The following is a 13643-nucleotide window of genomic DNA, read 5'->3' on the forward strand; positions in this document are numbered from 1 at the left end:
TTTCCTTTTTCTTTTCATAATTTAAAGCAATAAAACATTTGAACTTTTTTCTACCTATAAGTTGGAGATTTCAAAATACATGACCATGGCTTGACTAAAAAAAAACCATATTAGAACACTTTGCTTCCTGTAGTTTGGATATTTCAAAACACTTCTCAATGCACTAGCATCATATGAAAAAACCCATATTAGTACCTAGGCTCATCTTCATGATAAATGGAATTGAAAACACTCTCAATCTCCTTCATCTTTCCAACAAACTCATCAACCTTGGAATCCTTGGTTTGGTTGACCCATTGGATGGTTCGTTCAATAGCATCCTCGATCACTTAGACACTGTTCCTCATGTTATAAATGTAATTCGCCAACGAGTTTCGTGCCTTCACTTTATTCTTGTGCTCTACGTCCTCGGACCTGTATTTCTCAGCATCGTGAACCATTTTATTAATCTCCTCCTCACGCAATCTACACTTGTTGTTTATGATGTCATTCTTGTTCTTCTCATCAGTGGTTGTGTCCATCACAGGTACATTGACAATACTATCAGCATCAATATGAAAGCGCACATCGATATGGGGAACTTTTCTTTCACCTGGGGGAATGCCATAGACATAAAATTTTCCCAACAAGTTTTTTTCTCGGCTTCGACTTCCCTCACCCTCATACACATGAAATGACACATTAGTTTGGTTGTCTGAGACAGTAGAATGAACTCGCTTTTTTTGGTGGAGATGAGGGTTTTCCTATTAGGCTAAGACCAAATCAGTCAGATTTGTTAGTCCCATGGTATTCACAACCCATGGTATTGGGTCCATGGTATTATAATGAAATATTTTCATATATAGGGGTGTGAGTTAAAAAAAAAGGAAATGTATGGATGGGAAAGAATGAAGTGAGTGAAATGTATAGAGATTCTCATTGTGATAATAAAATCATACTAAACCATTTCCTCGTGTTTTTTCCCTAAAATAGGGTTTTCATATGTGTTTGAGTAAATTTTATGGGTTATTTCTTGTTTCAGTTTATGAAAAAAATCATTTTTCAGTTAAACAATTTTTTTAACAACTGATATCAGAGCGAGGTTGTTCTATCTAATGTTTTGGTGTATGTAAAGTTATTGCTGGGAAGAATTATGAGCATGGAGATAGTGACATTAAGTGATGTGGAGAAATTAAATGGGGCTATTTTTTCCCTATGGAAGGCGCAAATGGAGGACATACTGATTTTAAAGGATCATTGTTTTCCGATTGAGGGAGTAGCGAAGAATTCCTCATCAATGATAAACGAAGAATGGAATAATTTGGATAGAAAGACCATCACCACGATTCATGAGTGTTTGGTAAAGAATGTATATTTTAATGTTGCTGGAGAAAAGAGACCAGAAGGGTTGTGGAAAAAGTTGCATGATTTATATGAGAAGAACACGACATTGAACAAAGTCTTCTTGATGAATAAGTTGTAAAATCTCAAGATGAAGGAAGGTGCTTCAGTGGAAGAGAATTTAAACAAGTTTAATATAATAACAAGTCAGGGTGCCTCTATCAAAATTATTTTGGATGACGAGATTAGAGCCATATTATTATAGTTCTCTATGCTAGATAGTTGGGAGAATTTGATAGTAGCTATTAGCATTTCAACACTTGCAGAGACCCTGAAGTTTCATGACATTAATAGTAGTTTGATGAATGAGGATCAGCGTCACAAATAAATTGCAGAGAACTAGGGAGGAGAAGCTCTAGTCTTAGCTAATCGTGGAAGGAAAATTAAACATGGTAGACAGGGGAATTCAAAATCAATAGGTAGATCAAAATCAAGAACAAGAAGGCTCACTTATTTTCACTATGGAAGAGCTGGACACAAGAGAAAAGATTGTTTTTTCTAGAAAAAGGAACAAAAATCAATCAACACAAACAAAAAACCAAGCAACACAATGGAAGGTGGGACTACTGTTGTAGCTTCTGAAAGTGATGTTTTGTTAATTGTTTTAGTAGAAGAAGCATGTTTATATATTTATAGTAGTATCATTTATTGTGTACTTGACTTAGGAGCATCTCACCATGTGACCCCAGGTAAATATACTTTTGTTACATATGAAGAAGTTGATCATGGTAAAGTACATTTAGGAAATAAAAAAATTTGTAATATTGTTGGAGTGGGAGATTTCTAAATCTAGACAAATGATGGACAAAGTATATTGCTGAAATAGGTTAGGAATGTCCCATATATGCATATGATTTTGTTCTCTATGGGATGATTGGATGATGAAGGCTGCTCCACAGCATTTGGGAAAGGTGGCTGTAAAATTACTAAAGAGTAATTGGTGTTGGCTAAAGGATCCAAGACATGAACCTTGTATGCAATGAAGGCAACAATAAAGATATCAAATACACTTGTTGTTGTAAAAGAAGAAAACTCAATGGAGTTATGGAATAAGTTCTTGGGCCACATAAGTGAAAAGGGGCTAAAATTTCTTGCTGGTAAAAATCTACTTCTAGGTTTGAAATCCTATGAACTTGATCTTTGTGAACATTGTATTTGTGGTAAGAAAAGTAGGGCTTATTTTATCATAGGTGGTCATGAAAGGAAAACATATTTGTTAAAATTAATACACTCTAATGTGTTTGAGCCGCTGAATATTAACTTTTTAGGAGTAGTTTCATATTTTGTTACATTCATAGATGATGCATCTTGGAAGGTTTGGACCTACCTTATGAAAAGTAAAGGTGAGGTATTTGAGATATTTCAAAATTTTCATGTTGTTGGTGAAAGGAAGACTAATAAATTTCTCAAGTGTTTGAGAACATATAATAATGGGGAGTATTTCTCCAATGCATTCAAGAATTATTGCAATAAGTTTGGCATTAAACATTAGAAGATTGTGCCTAATACTCCACAACAAAATGGTATTGCAGAAAGGATGAACCACACTATTATGGAAAAGGTGAGGAGTATGTTGTCGAATTTTGTATTAGAAAGAATTTTTGGGGAGAAGCAGTAAGGACATCTTGTTACCTCATCAATCTCTCACCTTATACAGTCCTAGATGGTGGTTTTCCTTAAGAAGTTTGGACCAGTAAGAAGGTAAATTATTCTCACCTAATTGTTTTTGGATGTGAAGCATTTACACATATTCTCAAAGAGCATAGAAGAAAATTAGATGATAAATCAAGGAAGTGTATTTTTCTAGTATATGTTGAAAGTGAGTTTGTTTACTGTTTATGGGATCCAATTAATCACTAAATTGTTAGAAGCACGGATGTAATATTTAATGAATCTGAGATGTATAAAAGGCCTGCAAGTGAAACAAAGGTCAAGAAAATTGTTGACAGGTTTATAGAATAGTAAGAAAATATCCCACCATTGGAAGAATCTGAGCAACAAACTCAAGAACATGATGTACAACAAGAAGAAGAAAACTTGCCGCGTACATTATAAGAGATTCAAGTGGAAAACACACCACCACAGTTGGTTGGTGGGTCTACTAGACCTCAAAAGCAGTCACAAAGGTATCCACCCTCATATTATATTTTGCTAACTGATGAAGGTGAGCCTAATTTTTTTTAAGAAGCTTGTGAAGTGGGAAGGAGTGAAAATTGGAAGAAAGCAATGGAGGAAGAAATGGACTCTTTGTTGAAAAATAAAACTTGGGAGCTAGTGAAGCTTCCAAAAGGAAGAAATTTTCTACAAAACAAATTGGTATACAAGATTAAACATGAGAATGAGAAGAAGAAGGAAAGATACAAATCAAGGCTAGTGGTGAAGGGATTTCCACAAAAATAAGGAATTGACTTTACAGAAAAAATTTCACCTGTTGTTAAAATGTCTTCCATTAGAGTTATTCTTGGTCTTGTTGTTGCTTTAGACTTGGAATGTGAACAATTAGATGTGCATATAACTTTTTTTCATGGATAATTGGAGGAATAAATTTATATGGAATAGCTGGAAGGATTCAAGATAAAAGGTAAAGAAGATATCATCTGCATATTGAAAAAAAGCCTTTATTGGCTGAAACAAACACCTCATTAATGGTATAACAAATTTGATTCATTTAAGCTGGAACATGGCTTCAAAATACTAGAGGTTGATCAATGTGTCTATGTCAAGAGTTATGACAAAGAAAGGTATATTATACTATTGTCTTATTTGGATGATATGCTAGTTGTTGGGCATGATAAGAACATGATTAATAAGTTGAATAAGGACTTGATCATTAAATTTCCAATGAAAGATCTAGGTCCAGCGCAAAAAAATTTGGGCATGAGGATTATACGTGATAGAAAGAACAAAATGTTGTGATCGTTACAAGAAAAACATATTGAAAAGGTGTTATATAGGTTCAATATGAAGGATGTCGAACGAGTTGGTACACCCCTAGCATCACACTTCAAACTTAGTGTTGATTTGTGCCCTTATGATGACAAGAATAAAGAGTAAATGAGTACAACCCCTTATGCTTAAATTGTTGGTAGCTTGATGTATGTCATGGTACATACTCGTCCAAATATTACACATTCAATGGGAGTAGTGAGTAGGTTCTTTGTCAATCCAAACAAACAACATTAGCAAGTAGTAATGTCGAATTTGAGGCATCTCAAGGGTACTAGTAATTATTGTTTATGTTTTGGTGATAACAATGTTGTTCTTGAAGATTACATAGATGCAAACATGGTTGGAAATGTGAATACTAGAAAGTCCACCACGGGTTATTTATGTACTTTTGCAGGAGCAGCAGTATCCTGGATTTCCAGATTGAAGAAAGTAGTGGCCCTCTCCACAACAGAGGCATAATACATCGCTTCCACAAAAGCTTGCAAAGAGATATGTGGATGCAATGATTTTTAGGAGAGTTTGGATAAAACAAGATAAATATGTGTTGTGTTGTGATAGTCAAAGTACTATTGATTTAGAAAAAAACCCAACACATAATTCTAAGACAAAGAACATTGATGTTGGATATCATTGGATCCTTGAAGTGTTAAATGGTGGGCTACTACAATTAGAGAATATACACACTACAAACAATACAGCTGATATGTTAATGAAGATTTTGCCAAGGGATAAACAAGAACTTTGTAAAACCTTGGCTAAAGTAATGCAAACGTGATAAACATGAACTTTGGGAAATGGTTAGTAGCTAGAAGAGAAAATAATGTCAAAAAAATTAACTCAAACTTCTATTTGGTCTCAAGTGGGGCACCATTAGGCGTGATACAAAATCAAGTCAAAGTTGTTAATGCCCATGGTATTCACAACCCATGGTATTATAAAGAAATATTTGTATATGAAGGGGTGTTAGTAGAAAAAACATACGAAAGGTATGTTTGAGAAAGAATGATGCCAGTGAGATGTATAGATATTTTCATTGTGATAATAAAATCTACTTCTACTAAACCCTTTCCCGATGGTTTTTGACTAAATTTTCTTAGTTATTTCTTATTTGAATGCATGATTTATTTATTTATTTATTTATTTTTATTTTTTTATTTTTTTTTTCAGTTAAATAATTCTTTTAACAGGATTGGCCTACCACCATCTGCAGTTTCAATCCATAAAGAATGAGGAGTTACATCCTAAAAAAGTGTATGTCTAATTTTCACATTATCCTCTCTTCTCAAAATAACAGCCTGCACCGCAGCTACGTATGCGACGACCTCATCGGGGTTGATATCCTTGCAGATTTACTTGCCATTAAAGAACTCGTGCAACGAGGACTGCACTTTGGGAATCCTAGTGGACCAACCAACAAGAATCACATCATGAATGGAACTATTGTCCATCTTGGCATCTCGCAGGAATCTTTCAACAAGCTCCATACACTTCCTGAACAAATTTATGTTATGACCTTCGAACGCAACCCGAGTAATGGTGGAATAAAAGTCAATTTCATCAAAGAGAGAATCAATCTCTATGGTGGTCTGGGCAGTTGCCCAGAGAGTAATTTTCGCCCTTACGTGTAGAACTTTGTAGAATTTTTCTTCAAATCAGCTAGCTCTGATACCATGTAGAATTTTGTAGAATTTTTCCTACAAATCAGCTAGCTTTGATACCATGTAGAACCTTTTCTACAAATCAGCTAACTCTGATACCATGTAGAAATTTCCCACCTGTAGATCAACCTGGTAATGCAATGTACTAAAGAAAAACACTTGATCTACTTCTACAAACAATTTAGCAAAAGCTTAATCAACCATGAGCAACATCAATAAGAACAAATATAATTGATAAGAAGGAATCAATCACACATAACACAGAATAATTTACCCAGGGAAAGCACCTACCTAAAACCCTATCTCTGTATTATCATACAAGTAGAAATATAGTCCAGATTACACAAATCCTTAGCTTGGAAGCTATCCAGCTCTCAGTACAATCCCTCTGCTACTCATAGATAGTCAAAGGCTTCTCACAAACCTTCTCCTCTGCCCTCCAAGCCTCCTATTTCCTTGTGCAGTTTCCTTGGAGTCCAGTGCTGCCACATGTGTAAATTAGCCTCTTCACACACTCACTAACCTCTGATCTAACTGCACAAACTTGAAGGAGATAAATCCTCATCATGGATGAGCTTCCTTTATAGGAAAAATATTCATCCAACTAATAGTACATTGTCCCTTCTCTGATCTCAACTGGGTATCTGACAGAACTGACATGCATCAGTTATCCATGAGTGAATACTCAGTTATCTAAAAATAATAGTTGTCACATGCATGTAAGCATCAACAAACTATATCTCATTAATTTAACAACTTGTTAGATTAATCTAACTAGACTTGACTAAGTTAAACTAAGTCAATTGATCCTCTCAATATAGAACTCATCCTTAATTCCTCAGTCAATGGAGTAAATCAAGGACACATTCCCCAATTAGTGGAGAAATAATTGCATGTTCTCACAAAGACTTCAAGTTTGCTTTTCCTTAACTAATTAACTCATGGAGAATGAATTAATTAAGTTACAAACTATTGTTAATATCAAATTCGAATTTTACTTCCTATTTTAGACCAGGGACTACCTAAAAATAGGAATCCAACCAGGACTGCTAAGAATAGAACTTCTATTTTTATCACTTCCATTTTCATTCCCTGTCGCCCAATCCAGTGCTGGTACTCAAACTTCTATTTCTAGCACTTATATTTTTAGCATTTCTTGTTGCCATTTTCAACATTACGCACGATTTTCTAAGTCTCACAAGGGATCTTTCATTGATGTTGATGTCTGTTCCATATTTTATCTTAATGTATCGTACAAAGTAGTTAACTAATCTATCATCAAAATCTTCGCCACCCAAATTGTTGTCACTAACTGTGGCCTTCACTTTAAAATGACAGCTTTCAATTGTCATTATTAAAATAAGATAATTACTCCTGCATGAGTAGTTGGTAAAACATAGAGAGTCAGTTAATTGAGTGATTAAGTGTTTGAGTGTTTAAGTGTTCAGTCAAGTAAAGTGATAGATGACTTTTAGTGTGTGGCTGCATGTGGTTGCATGTCAAGATATTTTAGGCAAATCACTAGTTGGAAAATGATAAATATCCTTCACCGGGTTCACTGTAAAAATAATGTTTTGTGTGATCAATAGAAGAGCAACAACTCATGTTTTATGTGTGAATTATTTATGCTTTGTCTCCTCCACCTTTACAACAAATTGGTATCAGAGTGAGGTTTGAGACAGAGAAATTCTACGGCCGCACCATGCATGTGCCAGACAAGATAGTCGAAAGTTTCTCAGTCGTTGTAGCCAAGCTCATTTGGTTTGTAGACACCATAGATAAAGTTTCAGTTGAAAACCCATCCGTTTTGAAGAAGCAGCTGCAGCTGCTGTGAATACCCATTGTCAGGGAAATTGAGTAGTCAACAAGAAAGTTGTCGCTTAGCAGAGAAGTTAGTGTTTGCCACAACTCAATACGGAGTCAACGTGTTTGAAAGTCGAAAGGCATAGTCACTTAGGCTTTAAAAGTCACGTGATCTTTTCTAAACTCATAAAGCAAAGTGGGTACGATTTTAAATATCTTCTCACGTGGTTTTATCATACGATTTTTTAAAAGAGTTGTTATAAAGAGTTTCATTTTATATAAAGATTTTTTATATAAAATAATTTTTATATTAAAAAAAATAATAAAGGGTTTTATTTTATAAAGGAAATTTTCGAAGAGAATGGATTTTTTTTTAAAAGAATCTTTGCAAAGCTTATTAAAACAGAAAATTTAAGGTTTTTTTGAAGATAATTTCTTTTTAGAGAAATATCATTTTCTCAAATTTCCAGCCTCAGTTCCCACCGTTTACAGGAAACGATTATGATGTGTGGGCCATTAATATGGCGACCATGTTGCAGGCACATGATGTTTGGAATTATGTCCAGTTTGGGTTTTCAGGACCTAAGAATGACGCAAAATAATAATCTCTCAGTAATATAGAGAGGGAACAATAAAAGAAAGACAAGAAGAAGAATGCACAAGCATTGCAGCTTATCCAGTAGGGAGTGGACCTAGCAGTGTTCAAGATTATGATCACATTTTCAGCAAAAGTAGCATGGCATACTTTGGCAACAAACTATACAGGTATGGCCAAAGTCGATATTGTTAAGTTGTAGGATATTATGAGAGATTCTGAAAGTCTGCAGATGAAGAAGACATAGGACATTGATTCTTTCATGAATCGGGTCATAACTGCCATAAATCAGTTAAAGATTTATGGTGAAGACATTAAAGATCAAACAATCGTTAAGAAGGTCCTCAGATCTTTGTCTACCAAATTTGGTGTTGTGGTAGCAGCCATAGAAGAAGCCAAGGATTTGGCATCATTGACAGTTGATGAGATGATGGGATCACTTCTATCGCATGAGGCAAGGACAAACAGAAATAAGGATTCCACTTTAGAGACCACTTTCAAAAGTCAGGTTTTTATTTCAAGAGACAGAAGTCGAGGTAGAAGTAGAACGAGAGGCAGAGGACGAAATGGAAGATATGCTGGTGAGAGAGATGGTCGAGAAGAGCATGAACATGAAAGTGAAAACAACTACAAAAGCTTCAACAATAATCAAAGAGTTGACAAATCAAAGGTGAGATGTTATTATTGCAATACATTTGGTCACTATGCTCGTGATTGCAGGAAGAAGATAGTTGATCAAGGGAACCACAGACCTAATGCCACTACAGAGAGTACTAACTCCATGTTCCTATCTTGCCATATCATGCATGAACCTTCTGCTAGTGTGTGGTTGTTAGACAGTTGTTGTAGTAACCACATGATCGACAACAAGGATTTGGTTGCAAATTTCGATCGATCTATGAAAACAGAAGTAAATTTGGGGACTGACAAGACTGTGGAAGTAGATGGAAAAGGAGTAGTCAACATTCTAACCAAGTAGGGGGAGCCGAAGGCAATCTCAGAGGTATATTATGTTCCTAGTCTCAAACATAATGTGTTAAGTGTTGGTCAATTGACACGGAAATGATACAAAGTTACCTTTCAAGGTCAAGAATGTGTTATATATGACAAGCCCCCAAGAAAGCAACTTATAGAAAAGGTGTAGATGACGAGGAAAAAAACTATTTCCTCTAATTATGAATTATAGTGGTCAGGTGAGTTCTTTTATAGTTGCATGTTTTGATGATTATTGGTTATGGCACTTTCGATTTGGACACTTGTACTTTTATGATTTAAGATTGTTGCAACAGAAACAGATGGTCAGAGGATTACCTCCTATCAAAGAGCCTGCTAGTACTTGTGAGTGTTTCATCTTGGGAAAGCAACACCGTGAAATTTTTTCCAAAGGGAGTTACATACAAAAAAAAGAAACCTCTTAAGCTAGTGCATACAAACTTGTGTCGACCTATGAGGACACAGTTGATTGGTGGAAGTTGTTACTTCCTCACTTTCATTGATGACTATAGCAGAAAGACTTGGGTTTACTTCTTGAAGCAAGGGTCTAAAACTTTTGCAAAGTTCAAAGAATTCAAAGCCTTAGCAGACAACCAAAGTGATCGACAGATCAAGGTATTAAGGTCATATCGTGGTGGAGAATATGACTCAAAGGAATTCCATGATCACTGCAAACAACATGGGATCAGAAGATAGATTACAACCAAGTACACACCACAACAGAACAGTGTAACAAAGAGAAAGAACAAGATAATTATGAACATGGTAAGAAGCATGTTGAAAGGCAGGAACTTGTCTAATGAGTATTGGGCAAAAGAAGTTGCATGTGTTATTTATGTGATCAACAGATATCCTACAAAGAGTGTGATGAACAGAGTACCAGAACAAGCATGGTCAGGTATGTATTGCAGCGTATCCCATCTCAGAATATTTGGATGTGTAGCTTATGCACATGTGCCTAAGGAGTGAAGAGGAAAATTGGATGATAAAAGTGAAAAATGCATATTCACTGGTTATAGTGAGAAATCAAAAGCTTACAAATTGTATAACCCTGTCACAAAGAACACCATAATTAGCAGAGATGTTGTGTTCAAAGAACAAGAGTCATGGAATGGAACTGTAGAAAAAACAGTTGATGCACCAGTGCCACTGATGGAAGAAAATGATGTAGCAGAAAAGGTGCAGCAAGCATCACAGGTGAAGACACCAAACAGAGACACACCAACAAGGACTCCAAGATTTTTAGAGTAGCATGGATCTTCAACCAAATCAACAGATCAAGATTCTCCCAGCAATCAATCAGGTGATGAATCAAGCACTGGTAAAAAAAAGATGAGAAGTTCGAAAGATATTTATGATGATTTGGATGTTAGTTCAAATTTTGCATTGTTGTCATTCCAACCTTCTTTGTTTGAAGAAGCAATCAAAGATGAAAATTGGATGCAAGCCATGGATGAAGAAAATGAAGCTATTGAAAGGAATGATAAATGGGATTTGGTTGATTTACCAAAGGACGGAAATCTCATTGGTGTAAAGTGGGTGTACAAGATAAAGTTGAATGAGAAAAGTGGAATTGACATATTTAAAGCTAGACTTGTAGCAAAAAGATTTTTGCAGCAGCCAAGAATAGATTTTGGAGAAACATTTTCTCCGGTAGCCACATTGGATAATGTAAGAGCAGTCCTAGCCACAACAGCTCAGAACAAGTGGAAAGTATATCAGATGGACGTGAAATTAGCCTTCTTGAATGGAATTCTAGAAGAATAAATTTATGTGCAGTGGCCTACAGGATATGAAGTTGAGAGTAATTAAGAGAAAGTTTACAGGTTGAATAAAGTGCGCTATGGACTGCAACAAGCGCCTAGAGCTTGATATAGTAGAATCAACAGCTACATGATTAAGAATGGATTTTGCATAAGCAACATTGAGCCTACCTTGTACACAAAGGTAAATGAGCATGGACAGATTTTGATTGTTTGCTTATATGTTGATGACATGATTTTTACAGGTGATTTTGAAATAGATGAATTTAAAGCAGCCACGATGAAAGAATTTGAGATGACAGATCTTGGTCTCATGAAATATTTCTTGACATAAAAGTTGAGCAATCTGAACAAGGAATTTTTATTTGTCAAAATAAATATGCCAAAGATTTGTTGAAAATATTTAGGATGGAAAATTGCAAACCTGTCCCTACACCAGTTGCAACTAGTACAAAGTTAAGCAAGGATGATGAAGAATGAGATGTCAATCCATCTCTATTCAAAAGATTGGTTGACAGCCTCATGTATTTCACAGCTACAAGACTGGATATCATGCAAGGAGTGAGTTTGATTTCTAGATTTATAGAGACTCCAAAAGACACACATTGGAGTGCAGGAAAAAAAAATCTAAGATACATAGCAAGAACTAGAGATTGTGGCATAATGTATGCAAACACAAAAAAAAGGATTTGATTGGATACATAGATAGTTATTTTGCAGACAGTTTGGATGATAGGAAGAGCACTTCTGGTGGTGTGATTTCATGGGCATCTAAGAAGCAACCCATTGTGACACTTTCAACAGCAGAAGTAGAATATGTAGCAGCAACATCACCAACATGTCAAGCAGTCTGGTTAAGAAGAGTATTTGATGGACTCAAGCAGAAACAACAAGGATCAACAACAATATATTGTGACAACACCTCAGCGATTGCTCTATCCAAGAATAGTGTGTCTCATCATAACAGCAAGCATATTGATACTAGATATCACTTTATTAGCGAACTTGTGAGCAATAGATAAGTTCACTTGAAGCCTTGTAAATCTAGTGATCAATCGGCTGATATATTTACTAAGTCATTAACACAAGATGTGTTTTAGTTTCATAGAAGAAACTTGGGTGTTGTAATCGTAGTGGCATGTTTGAGTTGTCATGAGTCATGTTTTAGTTTAGCGGTCGTAATTAAGAGAGAGTGTTGAAATAAGATAATTACTCCTGCATGAGGAGTTGGCTAAACATAGAGATTCAGTGAACTAAGTGATTGAGTGCTTGAGTGTTTGAGTGTTGAGTCAAGTCAACTTACATGATAGACGACTTTTAGTGTGTGGTTGCATGTGAATATATTTTAGGCAAGTAGCTAGTTGGAAAAGAATAAATACCCTTCACCAACTTCATTGTAAGAATAATGTTTTGTGTGATCAATAGAAGAGCAATAGCTCATGTTTTATGTGAATTATTTTTTCTTTGTGTCCTCCACCTTTCCAAAAGTCATAAAAGAAACATCAAAAATACCTCCGCCCAAGTAGTGGGCTCGGTTGATAATTCTGATAACATTCAAGCCAGCAATGGCACCAACACCCTTTCTTGCCTGCATTAAAAATACCTCCGTTCAAGTAGTGGGCTCGTTGATAATTCTGATAACATTCAAGCCAGCAATGGCACCAACATCCTTTCTTGCCTGCCCTCTGAGAATCGTTGAAACGTGCCGGCACAGTTATGACAGCCTTCGTCACCGTGGTCCTAAGATATGCTTCAGCAATCGCCTTCATCTTTGCTAAACCATGGAAGATATCTCCTCGGCTGCAAAACGCTTCTCCTCCGCTTCGTATGTTACAACTATAATGGGCTTATCACCAACTCCTCGAATGACCTTGAAAGGCCATAGCCCTATATTGCTTTGAACGGACGTATCAAAAACTTCCTTCCGAACAACAACTTTGCATCTGCCATAAAGTTAAAAAACGAACTTAGCTTTAAAATCAAAATATCACAAAGGACACGCAAAACGCATTCAAGTTTGACGGAAAAATGAAGAAAGTAACAAATAAAATCGTATGGATGGTAATTGACGATTATTGAGCGAAAACTGTATTGTTGGGATTTCTGGGAACTTGGTTCTCAGCGGACTCTCCTATAAGACGCTCTTTATCAGTGAAGGCGACTACGGAGGAAGTGGTTCGATTCCCGTGATCGTTGGCGATGATCTCCACACTGCCATTCTGCCATACTCCCACACACAAGTACGTCGTCCCCAGATCGATACCGATCGCCGGCCCTTCGCCATTTCTATTCATCTTCTCACTCATAGTAGCACAGACGGGCAATTGGCAGAAGATCGAGGTCGAGGACGAGAGAGAAAAACTTCAATTGTCACACCGTAAACATTCAAATTTTCGACACCCCATCACACATTAAATATTTGGAAAAATGTCGTTGATAGTTACTTCCTTTGAGATCGAAGGGCAATCGAAATCTGCATACACCCAGTATTTAGCAAGCCTG

General features: G+C 35.9%; 1 pseudogene; it reads right to left on the reverse strand.

Annotated features, from left to right (window-relative positions):
• Window positions 1–169: 169 nt before the first annotated feature.
• On the reverse strand, window positions 170–13435 carry LOC149187583 (heat shock cognate 70 kDa protein-like; annotated as a pseudogene).
• Between the last annotated feature and the right edge of the window lie 208 nt (window positions 13436–13643).

The sequence above is a fragment of the Pinus tabuliformis genome, chromosome 3_1, assembly GCF_031772625.1.
Source record: "Pinus tabuliformis cultivar Carrire ecotype Pingquan chromosome 3_1, CPIR1, whole genome shotgun sequence".
In the NCBI taxonomy this organism is placed as follows: Eukaryota; Viridiplantae; Streptophyta; class Pinopsida; order Pinales; family Pinaceae; genus Pinus; species Pinus tabuliformis.